This window comes from Macrotis lagotis, chromosome 8, assembly GCF_037893015.1.
Source record: "Macrotis lagotis isolate mMagLag1 chromosome 8, bilby.v1.9.chrom.fasta, whole genome shotgun sequence".
NCBI classification, from domain to species: domain Eukaryota; kingdom Metazoa; phylum Chordata; class Mammalia; order Peramelemorphia; family Peramelidae; genus Macrotis; species Macrotis lagotis.
In genome coordinates this window covers 114,352,130-114,368,222 of record NC_133665.1, presented here as the reverse complement: position 1 = coordinate 114,368,222, position 16,093 = coordinate 114,352,130, and the positions used below count along the sequence as shown (strand labels likewise).

Below are 16,093 nucleotides of genomic sequence, written 5' to 3'. Positions count from 1 at the left end.
TATATAAAGTCAATTAAGTTATACTAAAACCAATTTATAAGTTAGGTTCAATTACTGCCCTCATCCCCACTATTTTCCCCTCCTACTATAAAATAATTTCCTTTCTTGATTTTTTCATACAAAATAATTTTCTCTATTATCCCTCTTCCTGTCCTCTCTTTTCCCAGGGCATGCTTCTTTATCATATATCCATTTTTTATATCATCCCACCATATTCCACTCACTCACATTCCCTCTTTTTTAGAAGAATTCTTCTCACTTTCTTAATAATGACAAAATTCATAGAAGTTACATATATTGCCTTCCCATATAGAAAGGTAAACAGTTTGACCTTATGATTTTTCTTTAATATTTACATTTTTTATGTTTCACTTGAGTCTTGTATTTTAAAGTTAAATTTTCTAAATCGGTTTTGGTATTTCTATTCTACAATACTAATTCAGCACTATTAATGGTACATATTTATCTTGTCTTTCTTTTCCCATTCTCATTTATATTTTTCCTCCTTGGAGGAGTATGATATAAATCAGAGGAAGTGAATAGAAAATTTAGAAACAGTAGGCAAAGATAGGATTGAAAAATTTAGCAGTTCCAAAGGATTTGAAAATTTTGAGATAGGCAACCCCTCTGGTAGCTAAGTTTGAGTTAAATTTTGACTTCATAGAAAGTAGGACATATTGAAGGAGGTGCATAAGCAAGTTTTAGTATATAGATAGAAATGCCAATGAGAAAATTAATGGATAGGTCTTAATAAATAGAGCTATTATTATAGTAGCCAAACTGGTCTCTCCCTGACTTTACATTTTTTCTCACTAATCCATCCAATTTTCCACCTAATTTGACTTCTGGAACAATTGATAGTAAGTCTATACACTAACTGGTTAGTTTTATCTGACTTGATACCCTAACTAATACTGGTTCTCTACTCTCATTTGTAAAGCCATTTTTGTACTTTTCTAAATTCATGCTTTAGCCCACACTACTCATTATTCCTAGGTATTTTTCCCCATTTTTCTAGCTGTTGAGAAGCTTACTAATTCTTCAAGTATTACTTGAATGCTACATCTATTAAAAATTCTATTATTTTCTATTATAATATCTACTGTATTTCAGGAACTGTCCTGGGGAAAGAAAGAGAAAAAAAAGCAAATATTTCCTGACAACATTCAGGAACTAATATAATACTTTGGGGTCCAGTAAACAGAGGGAGTACTCACCAAATTAGTATGATATTATATTAGACATTAAAATAAAATACATATAATAGACTGTGAGAAGATCCAATAACTGAAGACATTAAAAAAGATCTCTTGTAAGTGGTATTTACAGTGAGTTTAATGAAAGCTAGAAATTTAAGAAATAAAGATGAGGAAGGAGAGGATTCACTTCATTGGTAACAAACAATTCAGTACTGTGTGTATAAGGAAGACCAATTTGATTATTTTGAAAGGAATAGATAACTAATAAGGATACCTGGAAAGATACTTTAAATACTAAAACACTTTAAATGTTAAAGAATGTTTTATCCCAGAGTCATCAGGGATTTCTTGAGCAGTAATGGACATGGTTAGTAGACCTTTTATTTTTTTTTCTTTCTCTCTTTTTTTTAAAGAAAGATTTTATTTATTTTGAGTTTTACAAGTTTTCCCCCATTCTTGCTTCCCTCCCCCCACCTCCCACAGAAGGCATTGTTAGTCTTTACATTGGTTCCATGTTATATATTGATCTCAGTTGAATGTGATGATAGAGAAATCATATCCTTAAGGAAGAAAAATAAAGTATGAGACAGTAAAATTACATAATAATATAAGGGTTTTTCCTAATTTGATTTGTTCAAAGTTCATAATTCTTTCTCTGGATACAGATGGTAGTCTCCATTGCAGATAGCCCACAATTGTTCCTGGTTGTTACACTGAAGGAATGAGCAAGTCAGGAAAGTTTGATCATCACCCCCATGTTGCTGTTAGGGTGTACAATGTTTTTCTGGTTCAGCTCATCTTGCTCGGCATCAGTTCATGCAAATCCTTCGAGGCTTCCCTGAATTCCCATCCCTCCTAGTTTCTAACACAACAATAGTGTTCCATCACATACATATACCACAGTTTGTTAAGCCATTCCACAATTGAAGGACATTCACTTAATTTCCAGTTTATTGCCACCACAAACAGGGCTGCTATTAATATTTTTGTACAAGTGATGTTTTTACACTTTTCATCATCTCTTTGTGGTACAGACCAATAGTAGTATTGCTGGGTCAAAGGGTATGCACATTTTTTTTGCCCTTTGAACATAATCCCAAATTTCTCTCCAGAAAGTTTGGATGAGTTCACAGCTCCACCAGCAATGTATTAGTGTCCCAAATTTCCTGCATCTCTTCCAACATTGATCATTGTCCTTTCTGGTCATATTTGCCAGTCTGAGAGATGTGAGGTGGTATCTCAGAGATATTTTAATTTAATTTGCACTTCTCTAATAAGTAATGATTTGGAGCAATTCTTTTTTTAGGTTTTTGCAAGGCAATTAGAGTTAAATGGCTTACCCAAGGCCACACAGCTAGGTAATTATTAAGTATCTGAGGTCAGATTTGAACTCAGGTACTCCTGACTCCAGAGCCAGTGCTCTATCCACTGTGCCACCTAGCTGTCTTGGGGCAATTTTCATATGATGATGGATTGCTTTGATTTTTTTCAGTTGAAAATTGCCTTTGCATATCCTTTGACCATTTCTCAATTGGGGAATTAGACCTTTTCTTTAATATCATTTTTATAGCTTCCTGGAGGATCAGGTTAGAGGGAAGAGATGAGAGACTAATTAAAATAATATTGTAATATTATAGGGTAAAAGTTATGAGGATTTGAACCAGGACAGCTTAGTGAAAGTGAAAAATATTAGAGAGATATATAAAAAAGTAGAATCTTTAAGATTGACTGATTAGATGTGTGCAATGAGGGACAGTGAAGAATCAAGGGTGATTCTTAATTTAAACATGGTATCTTCAAAAAAATGGCAAGATTAGGGAGAAGGGTGAATTTACAATTTTAGATGATGAGTTTTGTTTTAAACTTTAAAATCTTGAGGTTCTTACATGATATCAAGCTTGAAATTTTTAATAGGAAGATGGTGATGAAGGATTGGAGGAAAAATATCAGGAAAGAAAAAAGTTAGAATCCCTATTGTAAAAATGATCATTGAATATATGGAATCAATTTTGATCATAAAATTTTCCTCAATTATCTTCCCCAAGTGCACCTCCCCTAGGAATTATCTCTTCTTTTAATCTCATGAGATAACTTTAAATATGTCATTCATTGATATTGAAAGAATATAAAAAAATCTAATCCATCCTCCTTATTTTGCACATGAGGAAACTGAGTTCCATGGTAATTAAATGATTTGTCCAAGATCACAGAGGTTAAGCAGCAAAGAAAAGATGTGAACAAAAAAATTCCTAAACTAATGATCTTTTTAATGTAACAAGATAGCCTACAAAATTGGAATGCTTTTCATTATAACAAACCTGAATTTGTCTCTGCAACTTCAGCCTTTTTCTATATTTCTACACTCAATGTGACAAGTAATACACATCTAAGCTCTGTTTGATGTGCAAATTCTTTATGTATTTTATAAAAACATGAAGTGTTTTCTGAGTCTCTTTTATTTCAAGTTATATCTACCCAGTTGCTTCAACACATTCTCACATTTTGTGACTAAAAATCTTTGCTTATTCTGTTTGCCAAGGCCACTTTGTAGATATTCCTATAGTTCTAAAATGTGACAACCACAATGGAATACTCCAGATGTGGTTCAACTACAACAAAAGTTAACTGAGATAATCCACTCCCATATAACTCCCAGGATTTGGTATTATATCTGTATGTAGTCGAAAGTTGCATTAACTTTCTTTTTGTAAAGTAATGGGGTTAATGACATGCCCAAGGTCATATAGTTAAGTAAGTATTAAGTGTTTGAGGTCAGATTTGAACTCAGGTTCTCTTGACTCCAGGACTGGTACTCTATCCACCACAGCATCTAGCTGCCCTTGAATTAACTTTTGTGATTGTCATATTACAAATTTGATTCATAATTTTAAGTTCACTTAAAGACCAAGTATTTTTATACAAAATCTTATCTAATGACATCGCCCTCATTTGCATTTATGAAGTTGAACTCTTAGGTTTACATTTAAAAATACATTTATTCAAATCAAATGTCATCTTAGTAAATTAAATACAATATTCTACTCTGTCAAAACCATATTGGATTCTTTCTTCTAACATTAAGCTTATCAAATTTCTGTCATCTGCAAATCTTGACAAGCACATGATATATTGTGCCGCTCAAAGTCAGTGAATTAAAATTAAGTCAAACAGCACAGGACCAATTGCAAATCCTGAAGGGACTCCATTTGAGAGGTTGTTCCAAGTTTCCATCAAAGGACTGGTGACAGTCATCAGTTGGTTGATGGAAATTTGGAAATAAACCAAATTATTCATTCCATAAGTTCCATTCCACCTGTTGCTACCATCATTTCACTCATATCCCTTCTTAATTTCCATAGAGGTGATCTGGGAAATTTTGTTAAATGTTTTGTTAAAACCTAAATAAGCTGAATCACAGAATTCTCCTGATTTATCAGTCTAGTTGTGCAACCTTGGGGAAGTTACTTATGTTTTCTAGAACACGGGGAAATCCTTAAAACTTAGAATCTATTCTAAATAGATTTACTTAAGACACACACACACACATATTAACTTAAGTCACATATAAATTACCCTATATGTCTCTATATACCAATAATGTATTTTCTATCAATCACTCTATCAATTGTTCTATCCATCAACCCCTATTTATGTATCTACCTACCTACCTATCCACCTACCCACCTATCAATCTGTCTAACTACTTATCTATAATTCTATCTATTCTTTTTTTTGGGGGGGGTTGCAAGACAGTATTAGGGTTAAGTGATTTGTGCAAGGTCCCACAGCTAAGTAATTGTTAAGTGTCTAAGACTAAATTTGGACTCAGAGATAATACTCTATCCATTACGCCACTTAGCTGCCCCTATTCTGTCTACTCTTTATGCTTATAGTTAGCCAAGTTCTAAAACCATCACTGTTTCATATAAAGTTTCTGTGCTTTATTTCCTCATCTTTAAATTTGAGATATTAGTAGTAAAATTATTATAAGTATTGTTGGTGGCCAAAGTTCTTTCTAGAATTTAAAGCACTGTACAGCTGTGAGCTAGTATACTAATCACCATAATTATTTTATGAGACATTCATTACAGCTTTTGAGGGTAACAAAGGAATAAACATGAAAACTAACATTATGAATTGGATTTTAAGCAACTGAAGTATTGGGTGGAATCCCATGCCTTTTGTTGTCAGTCATAAATCACAGATACATGTTAAGAATAGAAAGAAGCATAACTGGGCAATGAATCATGGTATTTTTTGATGGTAACTGGCCCTTGAACAGTCCTATTTCTTTATTCAGGTTTTGTTTGCAAGAAATTTTTATGCTTTGAGACATTTCTTTCTCTTTGTTACAGTTCAGATTTCATTTGTCCAAATTATCACTTACTTCTCTTCTTTTTCCATTCTTACAAATGACCTTTTGGTAAAAATAATTGGTAAAAAACAAGTACAGAAAAATAGAACTATAAAATCTTCTTGGATAAATCCCAAGAATGACAGAGGCTCCAAAGACCACACAATAATATATTAGATAAAGCCTAGAACTGGGAGTCTGCCTTTGCTGATTGTTTTCTATATCATCAAGAGCAACTCACTCCACTGAGTCTCATTTTCATCATATGTATAATGAAAGGGAGATCCTAGGTACTCTTCAGACCTAAATATCTAAAACTGTAAAATAAACTGTGAGAATTATAATATTTAGTGAGAATTTGGGAATATAGGGGAAAATTGAGATAATTTGAGACACTGTTTTGCCTTAAATATGTGTTTTGCTTCTTTAAGGTGTCTCTTAATTTGTGTGATTACTGTGTCCAGAAAATTGAGAGATGATCAGAGATGCAAGGGAAGGGGAAAATATTATTTAATTAACTATTTAATATCTCTTAAAGCATCTTTATCTTTTGAAATTGAAGGATTATATTTTTGGCACATTTTGGTGATCAAATAAGTGATTTTTCAGCCTGTTATGAAGAAAAATTTTATTTATATAAAGATTTATATATTTTTGTAAATAAATAAATATATATTAATAAATAATATAGAGGTGGCTAGATGGTGCAGTGAATAGAGCACCGGCCTTGGAGTCAGGAGTACCTGGGTTCAAATCCGACCTCAGACACTTAATAATTACCTAGCTGTGTGGCCTTGGGCAAGCCACTTAACCCCATTGCCTTGAAAAATTTAAAACAAACAAATAAATAAATGAATGAATGAATAAATAAATAAATGATATATTATATATTATATAATAATATATAATAAATGATAATATAATAAATAATAAATATATATGAAAGATTTATATATTTTTGTAAAGAAATATATATCCTACTTCAATTCTCATATCTAAATATCTAGATGTAAAATTTATCTTTTTTTTGCAGGCAATTAGGGTTTAGTGACTTGCCCAGAGTCACACAGTTGGGAAGTGAGATGAGGCTGGATTTGAACTCAGATCCTCCTGACATTCTATCTACTGTGCCACCTAGTTTCCCCAGATGGGAAATTTGTTGCAGATTAAGGAACTCATTGGAACAAGAGCTGCAGTACTCAAGGTTGTCTGACTTAAAACATTTAATAGAATTTTGTACTTAATAGAAAGCAGATGGTAGGAAGTCTGACCTATATTAACTTGGGCAAATCCTTTAATCTTGCTGCCTCCATTTTATCTTTCATAAAATGAAGGATTTAAACTAAATAAGCCTTATAATTCAGCATAGCAATCCAGTTCCTATATATTTGAACCTATATTGCAGAACAAGACAATCTGTATTCACCTTTGCAATTTTGGAGATGTCCTTGATTGTATTGTAAATTAATGGTGACATTCTTACATGTTGATTTCAGAGTCAGAGGCTTTGGAGTTGAATCCTGGTTCTTTCATTTAGAAGCTGTGTTATCTCACTTTACCGCTCTTGAAGTTTCTTTTCCTAAGAGAAAAAGAAAACAGACAATAAAAATGAGGGTGTAGTAAGAAATGACTTTTCCAATTCTCATTTTGTATATAAATGATTTCCAATTAAATCTTTTGACTGAACCAAACAGATCATTTATAATGATTGAAATTAAACACAAATCAATGAAAGAAAACTGCACTGAATGACACAGAAAAGAAAGAAAAAGCCTTTATGTTTTGCTTAAACTGGCCTATTTGCTTTCTTGGGGCCACAACTTGATATCATGCTTTCCACAAACTGTTCCCACCTCTAATGTCTCATTCTTGAAATGTTCTTCCTCCTTACTTTTTGCCTCTTGTAGTCCTCATTTCCCTTCAAGATATGACTCAAAGGTTGTATTGTACTTTATATATTAATATCCTAATTAATTTTTTTTGGTTTTGCTTTTTTGCAAGTCAGTGGGGTTAACTGCCTTGCCCAAAGTCATAAAGATAGGAAATTATCAAGTGTCTGAGGTCGGATTTGAGCCGGGGTCTTCCTGACTCCAGGGCCAGTGCTCTATCCACTGCGGCACTTAACTGCTCCTATCCTAATTATTAGTAGTTTGTATTTAGTTTTTATACATTGAAATATTTCTTTTTCTTTGTTGAAGACTGGGTTTTAATTATATAACACATCACTGAATTCTCTTCAGATATGCCTCATTATTAATATTGTCTGTACCACAAAGCACATTGCATTTAATTTTTATAATTCTATATTCATTACCTCCCAATGGAATGTTTGCTCCTGAAAGGTCTCTATATATCCCACACAGAATGACATATAATCATCTTTTAAGACATTGCTTTGTTTAATAGCATATATACTCTCTCTATAATACACAGAAAGTTATCTTTTTTATATGTCCTGACTTTATTTGTTTAGATACAATGATCCTTGCATCAGAAGTCATATCATCTGGGGGTGGAGCCAAGATGGCGACAAGAACAGACCGTCTCTTAGTCACTCTCTCATAAAATTCATAAGCTAAGAACTCTAACTAAATTTTCAAGAGACAGAACCTACAGAGGGACACAGTGAGGCAGTTCTCCTACTCGAGGTAACCTGGAAAAGAGCAGAAAGGCTCTACTCCCCGAGGTCAGAGGGGCAGCCCGCCAGAGGGGTGGGCCGCCAGAGGGGTGGGCCACCAGAACGAAAGAACTTCAGCCTCCTAAAGGCAGCCCCAGGGCACTGGGGGGCCGTGGCTCACAGCAGCAGTGGAGTTTCCTGAGCTATGCCCCCTGGGAGCACTGGGCAAAATTAGGGGAACAGCGGGGGACCTCTGCCAGAGCAAGCACATGTAGCCCAGCCCACAGGGCACACAGCTAGCATGGCCAGTCAATTCCAGGAAACAGAAGCAAGCAGAGCAGGTAAGCAGGAGCCCCCAGGTCATGAGCCCATTGAGCTGAGGGAGGGGAGTAAAGAGAGACTGCCGAGCTCTGTCCCTGGAACAGGACCTCTGCGACTCTGACCACATTCAGATCCTGATCACAGCCTAGGTCCCCCCATAGAACAGTAGCCCCCCCCCCCACATCAGCCCCATGGCAGAGGGGGGGCACATATGGTCATTCACAGACCAGGAGGGAGGACAGAGCCTCACACACTGAGACCTTTGTGGGAGTGTCCCAAAAGCTCAGGAAGCACCCGCAAAACCAGGCTCAGGCTAAGAAAATGAGCAAGCAGAGAAACAAGAGGAACACCATTGAGAAATGCATTATCTATGATGCCAAGAAGGATCAAAATGCTCATTCTGAAGATGAGGAAGCACAAGCTCCTGCATCTAAAGACTCCAAGAAAAACAGAAATTGGGCTCAGGCTATGACAGAGCTCATAAAAGACTGAAAATGAGGGAGTTAGAAGAAAAACTGGGAAAAGAAAGGAGAGAGATGAAGGAAAAACAGGAAAATGAAGTCAGAAGCCTAGTCAAGGAAATCCAAAAAAATGCTGAAGAAAACAGCATGCTAAAAATCAGCTTAGGTCAAATGGATAAAACAGTTCCCAAAGTTATTGAGGAGAAGAATGCTTTAAAAAGCAAAATTGGCCAGATGGAAAAAGAGATAAGAAAACTCTCTGAGGAAAACAAATCCTTTAGATAAAGAATAGAATTCAGGGAGATTGATGAATTTACCAGAAATCAATAATTAATACTTCAAAACCAAAAAAATGAAAAATTAGAAGAAAATGTGAAATATTTCATTGAAAAAACAACTAATATGGAAAACAGTTTTAGGAAAGATAATTTCACAATTATTGGAATACCTGAAAATCATGATCAGGAAAAAGAGCCTTGACATCATTTTCAAAGAATTAGGAAAATTGCCCTGCCTAGAATCAGAGGGCAAAATAGAAATGGAGAGAATCCACTGATCCCCCCAAGAAAGAGATCCCAAAAAACCAACCTCTAGGAATATTATAGCCAAATTCCAGAACTCCCAAGTCAAAGAGAAAATATCACAAGGAGCCAGAAGGACACAATTCAAATATCATGGAGCTGCAGTCACAATCACACAGGACTTAGCAGCAACTACATTGGAAGCTCGTAGGGCTTGGAATATAATATACCAGAAGGCAAAAGAGATTAGAATGCAACTGAGAATCAACTACTCAGCAAGGCTGGTCCTCTTCCAGGGAAAAAGATGGACTTTCAGTGAACTGGGGGAATTTCAAATGTTCCTATTGGAATGGCCAGAGCTGAACAGAAATTTTGATCTTCACATACAGGACTCAGGTGAAACATAAGAGATTGGAGGAGAAGGGGAAAAATATGAGGGACTTGATGATGAGCTGCATGTATTTCTGCATAGAAAAATGACACTGATAATACTTATATGAACCTTCTCAGTTAATAGAGCAGGTAGAGGGACCTTTTATAGTTGAAACACAGGAGAAAGCTGAATTTGAAGATAAAATATGGTGTAAAAATGGAGTCAATAGAAAAAAGGGAAAGTAATGGGAGAAAGAAAAAGGAGAGGGAGAATAGGGCAAGATATTACATATAATAATATTTTTCATTATTACAATGAATTATTGCAATGATATGGAAGGGGGGAAGGCAAGGGGGAATGAGGGAATCTTCACTCTCATCAGAGGTGGTTAGGAGAGGAATCAGCATATATACTCAATGGGGCATACGCATCTGGAGTAAGAAGGCGAGGGGGCGACAGGGGGAAGGGGGGTGATGTGAGTGATGGAGGAGAGGCTGGACTATGGGGGTAGAATGGTCAGATATAATACATTTTCTTTTTTACTTCTTGCAAGGGGCTGGGATTGGATGGCCTGTTTGGGACCATAGGGCCAGTTGGATGCTGGGCCTAAGGGGTGGTATAGGGGCTCAGGGCCTCTTGGCCCAGAGCCTGGGATCTGTCTGCTGTGCCACTAAGTTACCCTACAGCAGAGTCAGAGTGAAAGGAGAGAGAAAATATAGCACACGATAGTGGAGAAATATGAAAGGAGGGAGTTGCGATCAGCAATGGCAATGGTGGAAATATATGGAAGCAACTTTCGCCATGGACTTATCATAAAGAATGTGATCCACCCATGACAGAGTTGTTGTTGGTGGAACAAAGACTGAAGCACATTTTTTATCATTATTATTTTTTTGGGGGGGTGCAGGGAAAATGGGGCTGGGTGGCTTGCCTGGGGCCACATAGCAGAGTGATTGTTGGGTGTCTGAACCCGGATTTGGTCCCTGGTGCTCCTGGTTCAAGGGCAAATGCTCTGCCCACCACCAAGCCACCCCTACTATTATTACTATTTTATTTTACTTTGGGTCTTTTTTTTTTCTTTTTTTCTTTTTTCTTTTTGATTTTTGCAGGGCAGTGGGTTGGGGTGGCTTGCATGTCACATGGTTGGGTGATTGTAGGGTGTATGGGCCAGATGGTGCTCCTGGCTCCAGGGCTGGTGCTCCTTCCATTGCACCATCTGGCCATGCTTACAATTATTACTATTATTATTTTTTTAATTTTAATTTTTTTCTCTCCCCTTTACTTTATCGCTCAAGCAAGTCTATATTTATGGGGGGAGGGGGTATTTTGTTTACTCTTAAACAAAAATATTTTATTAAGGTAAAACAAATTATTTTTACAAAATGAGAATAAATATTAAATAAAAAAAGAGGGAAAAAAGAAGTCATATCATATCACGCCTGTGTCTGAATATATGAGTAAAATGTTGAAATTCTGTAACAAGAAGGATCACTTTGAGCAACTTTTCAAAATCAATCAGAAAATCTCTTTAATTTCCTCCTAATTGGTGGTGACTTCAGGCTTTTCATTTCTGATACTGGTAATCAGACTAAAGAAAGGTTTATCTATTTTATAGTTTTTTTTCATAAAACCAACTCTTAGTCTTATTCATTAGATAAGTGGTTTTCTTGCTTTAAAATTTATTAATCTCTCCCTTAATTTTCAGAATTTCTAATTTGATAGTTAACTGAATCTTTAATTTGTTCTTTTGTTAGCTTTTTTTAGTTGCAAACCCAATTCATTGATCTCTTTTTTCTCTATTTTATTATTCTAAGCATTTAGAAATACAGTATTTCCCCTAAAAACTACTGTGGCTACATCCCATAAATTATGGTATGAAGTCTGATTGTTATTATTTACTTGAATGAATGATTAATTATTTCTATGATTTGTTTATTGATTCATTCATTCTTTAAAATCAAGTTGTTTAGATTCCTCTTAATTTTTGGTTTATCTTTCCATGGTCCTTCATTACCTGTAATTTTTATTGCATTATGATCTGAAAAGTATGCCTTTATTATTTCTGCTTTTCTGCATTTGAGTGTAAGGTTTTTATGCCCTAGAACATAGTCAGTTTTAGTATAGGTTCCATGTATTAAAGAGGAAAAAGGTATATTCTGTTTTATCCCCATTAGGTTTTCTCTAGAGAGCTATCAAATCTAAGGTTTCTAAAATTTTATTCACTTTTTTAACTTCCTTCCTGTTTATTTTGTGGTTGAATTTATCTAGTTCTGAGAGAGGGTGTTTGAGGTCCTCCATTATTAACATTTTGCCCAGGGTTACATGTCTTCTTGTCCATGTCTCCTTGTAATTCACAGCTTCTCCTCTAAGGATTTGGAGGCTGTACTACAAGCTACATACATGTTTAATAATGATATAGTTTCATTGGCTATGATTCCTTTTAAGAAGATTCAATTTCCTTTCTTTTTTTGCTTTTACGTTGTCTGAGATCAGGATCAATACCCCTGATTATTTTACCACAGCTAAAGCATATTTTATTTTGCTCTAGTCTTTTACCTCTATGCTATGTGTATCTCTTGGCTTCAAATGTGTTTCTTGTAAAAAAACATATTGTTGGATTCTGGTTTTAATCCATTCTGTTACCTGCTTCTGTTTTATGGGAGAGTTCATCCCATTGACATATACAGTTAAGACTGATAATTCTGTATTTCCCTCCATACTATCTTTCTCCATTTATACTTTTTTTCTTCCTTTCCATATTCCTCCTCACCAAAGTTTTACTCCCTTTCCCTTTTAAATTTCAACTTTCAGTGTATTATCACTTATACCATTACCTTTCCTTTTATCAGTCCCCTTTTCCCTTTTCTTTCCCTTCCCCTCCTCCACTGCCCTATATAGTAGAATAGATTTTTAAACTCAAGTGGGAATGTATTTTATTCCCTCTCTGGGCCAAATCTATTGAATAGGATTTATTCAATATTCCTACTCTCCCTTCTTTTCTTCTACTATAATAGGTCTTTGTGCCTTTTCACCTGGTGTTATTTAATACCTAGCCTTCTCCTTTTTATGTTTTTATTGTTTTTAACCCTGTCTTGTACTTAAGTCCTTTTATCAAATTATACTCCTTTTATCTGACTTGATAGAGGTACTCTCAAAGTGCTATCAATCAAAGTGCCACCATTCAAAGTTTGATTAATTGGTTGTTTGATAAACTCAAAATACTATCAATCAAAGTACAATCAACATTGCCTCATAGACACTGAGTACTCTTCCCTTTTCTTTCTCATTAGATTCATGAATCAAATCAAATCAAATCAAATTATAATAATTTTATACCCTACCCCCTTTTCAAATACCCTTTATGGCACACAATTCCCATGAGCCAAAACATTATACAAAGCCAAATAATTTCATGAACCATTTATAAACCACCAAAGCATACTCTTTCCTACACTCCTCCCCCACTTTAACCCCCCAACCAATGTACTTAAACTCTCACTAACTAAAATATAGATTAATATAAAAGCACTTCCTAATCTCTTTATGTCCAGCCTTTATAAGTAGGTACCCACCCTCTGTCCCTATGGTACTACATACCTCTAATTCTCTAGTAAAGTCACTTCTGATTTAATTAACCATAGAGTCTCTAAGTACTCTAAATACTGGGACAATATGAAGGACTCTCTTAAGAACTTTACAATTAATTGCAAGGTATGGGGGACAATGACATAGCATGCCTGAATCAGGAAAAGTGCTAAGTTCTATGAGCAAAATAAAATTAAAGTAGGTCAAATCACACATGAGATAAGTTTAGAGTAAATATCCTAGCTTTTCACCTAGGCTATTTGTCTTAAACATAGTGATATCTTGGTCTTCTTTAAAAGAAAGACAAGAACCAATCATACTCATATCCTTTCAATTCAATCTTTTCAACAACATTCAGTCCTTTAAATATCCTAAGAGAAATATAATTCTCAAGAGTACAAATATATCTGCCCATGTAAAGTTCTATACAATTTAATGACCTTGAATAACTTTGTTTTATTTGTTTTTCTCCTTTCCATTTATCTTTTTATGCATTTCTTGAGTCTCGTATTAGGATATTGAATTCTCTGTTTTATTCAGGTCTTATTATCAGAAAATTCTGTAAGTCCTCTATTTCATTAAACATTCATCTTTCCCCCTGACAGAATATGTTGAATTTTGCAAGGTAGTAAATTCTTGGTTATAATTCAAGGTCCTTTGCCCATGGAAATATGGTATTCCAGGTCGTCCAGTTCTTCAGTGTTGAGGTTGATAAGTCATGTGTAAGTCTGATTGTTTCCTTTATGTTTCAATTACTTCTTTTTTTTTCTCCTTGAAATATTTTATCCTTTATTTGAGAGTTCTGGAATTTGGCTGTGATATACTTTTTGTGTTTCTCTTTTTTAGTCAATTGATTTTACTTTTTGCTGAGTTCTACTTGGTTAATTTGAATTTTAGATGACTTGCATTCCTTTTCCAGTTGGTTGATTTTATTTTTTTTTTGAAGTTATATTCTTTTTCCATTCTTATAAAGGCTGGACATAAAAAGATTCGGTATGCTTTTATCTTAATCTATATTGAAGTTACATTCATTTAAAGGAACTGATTTCTTTGGTCAATTTTTCATAAATTTGCTGCATGACTCTCTTCCTTTTTCTCCATTTTTCTTCTTCTCTCTTTTTTTGTTTTTTAAATTCTTTTTTTAAACTCTTCTATGAGGGACTTCCAGGCAAGATGGCAGAGAGAAGACAGACACTGTGACAGTGTTCTCTCTCTTTCTCTCTCCCTTCAGAAATAACATGATAGAAACCTTTTAATAGAAATTCAATCAACAAGAGAAGCTAGGAGATCACCTATCAGAAGGTTTGTCTCAGGGGTCCATGGATGAACTGGGAGATGAGAGCAGAGGATTAGCACTAGGAACAGCAGCTGGGGGAGGCCAGCGGGTCAGCCTCAGTTGTGGAGCCTTCAATGGGTGGCAGGTGCAAGATCCAGCTTTAGCTTCGGAATCTTTGGCCAGGGGGAGAAGAGCTACTACGGGAGGGTGAGTTCCAGCACAGTGTCTCAGATCATGCCAGGGACCTGAGCTCCATACTTTCAGCAGAGCCCTTTGCCCAGAGCAAATAATAAACAATCCCCCTACCCCCTCACAACAGGAGAGCTCACTCAATAGGAAGAGATTAACTCCCTCCCCCAGGGCCCAGCCCAGTGTTCAAGGTCAACTCAGACCCTGATGCTGAGGACCTCAAACACTCCAGAGAAAGCAACTAGCACCCCCTACTGGCTGATCCTTGGAATTACAGAGCCAAGTGAACAAAACCTCTAGGATCCTCGAAAGCAAACTTCTGAGAGCCAGCTCTTGCCACCCCCAACACAAGATGAAAAAAGGCCAAAGAAAAGGGGGCCCATGGAGAAATACTTAGATGATTCAGAACCTAACCCAGAGAGATCTAGCACTGCTGAGGAGAATATTAACTTGTCTCCAGCCCAGAAAGACTTCCTTGAAGAAATTAGGAAGGAGTTTAAAAATCAATTGGAAAAACTGAGAAAAGAAACTCAAAAGAAAATTAACACAATGAAAGAGAAAATTAACATCTGGAAACAAGAAAACAAATTCTTGGAAAAAACAATTGGACAATGAAATGAGAATACCTCTCTCAGATCTTCAACTGGGCAAATGCAAAAAGAAAATGATTCTCTCAAATGCTCAATAGGACAAATACAAAAAGGAAATGATTCTCTCAAAACTACATTTGGGCAAATAGAAAAATCCTTCAGAAACAAAATGGACCAACTGGAAAAGGAGTTGCAAAAGATAAAGGAAGAAAAATCTTCTCCTCTAAAAAAATGGAATTGGCGGAAACTAAAGACTTCATAAGACAACAAGGTTGTGTTAAACAAAACCAAAAGATTGAAAAAAATAGAAAAAATGTAAAATACCTCGTCAGCAAAACCACTGACTTCAAGAATGGATTGAGAAGGGAGAATCTGAGAATTATTGACCTTCCTGAGAACATTGAAAAGAATAAAAGCCCAGACCTAATATTACAGGATCTAGTGATGGAAAATTGCCCTGATATCGTGGAACCACAGGGCAAAATAGTTGTTGAAAGAATACATTGGTCCCCTCCTGAAAGAGATCCTAAAATGAAAACACCAAGGAGTGTTGTGGCCAAATTCCAGGACTATCAGATAAAAGAAAAAATCCTGCAGGCAGCCAGAA

General features: G+C 35.4%; 1 long non-coding RNA gene across 2 annotated transcripts in view; it reads right to left on the bottom strand.

Moving 5' to 3' along the window:
• LOC141494940 (uncharacterized) overlaps positions 1–16,093 on the bottom strand; it is a 91,460-nt gene that overhangs the window by 53,667 nt on the left and 21,700 nt on the right. For both annotated transcript variants that reach the window (XR_012470592.1, XR_012470591.1), the window contains exon 2: positions 6,980–7,132. This is a non-coding gene — a long non-coding RNA (uncharacterized LOC141494940). The remainder of the gene's footprint in view (positions 1–6,979; positions 7,133–16,093) is intronic.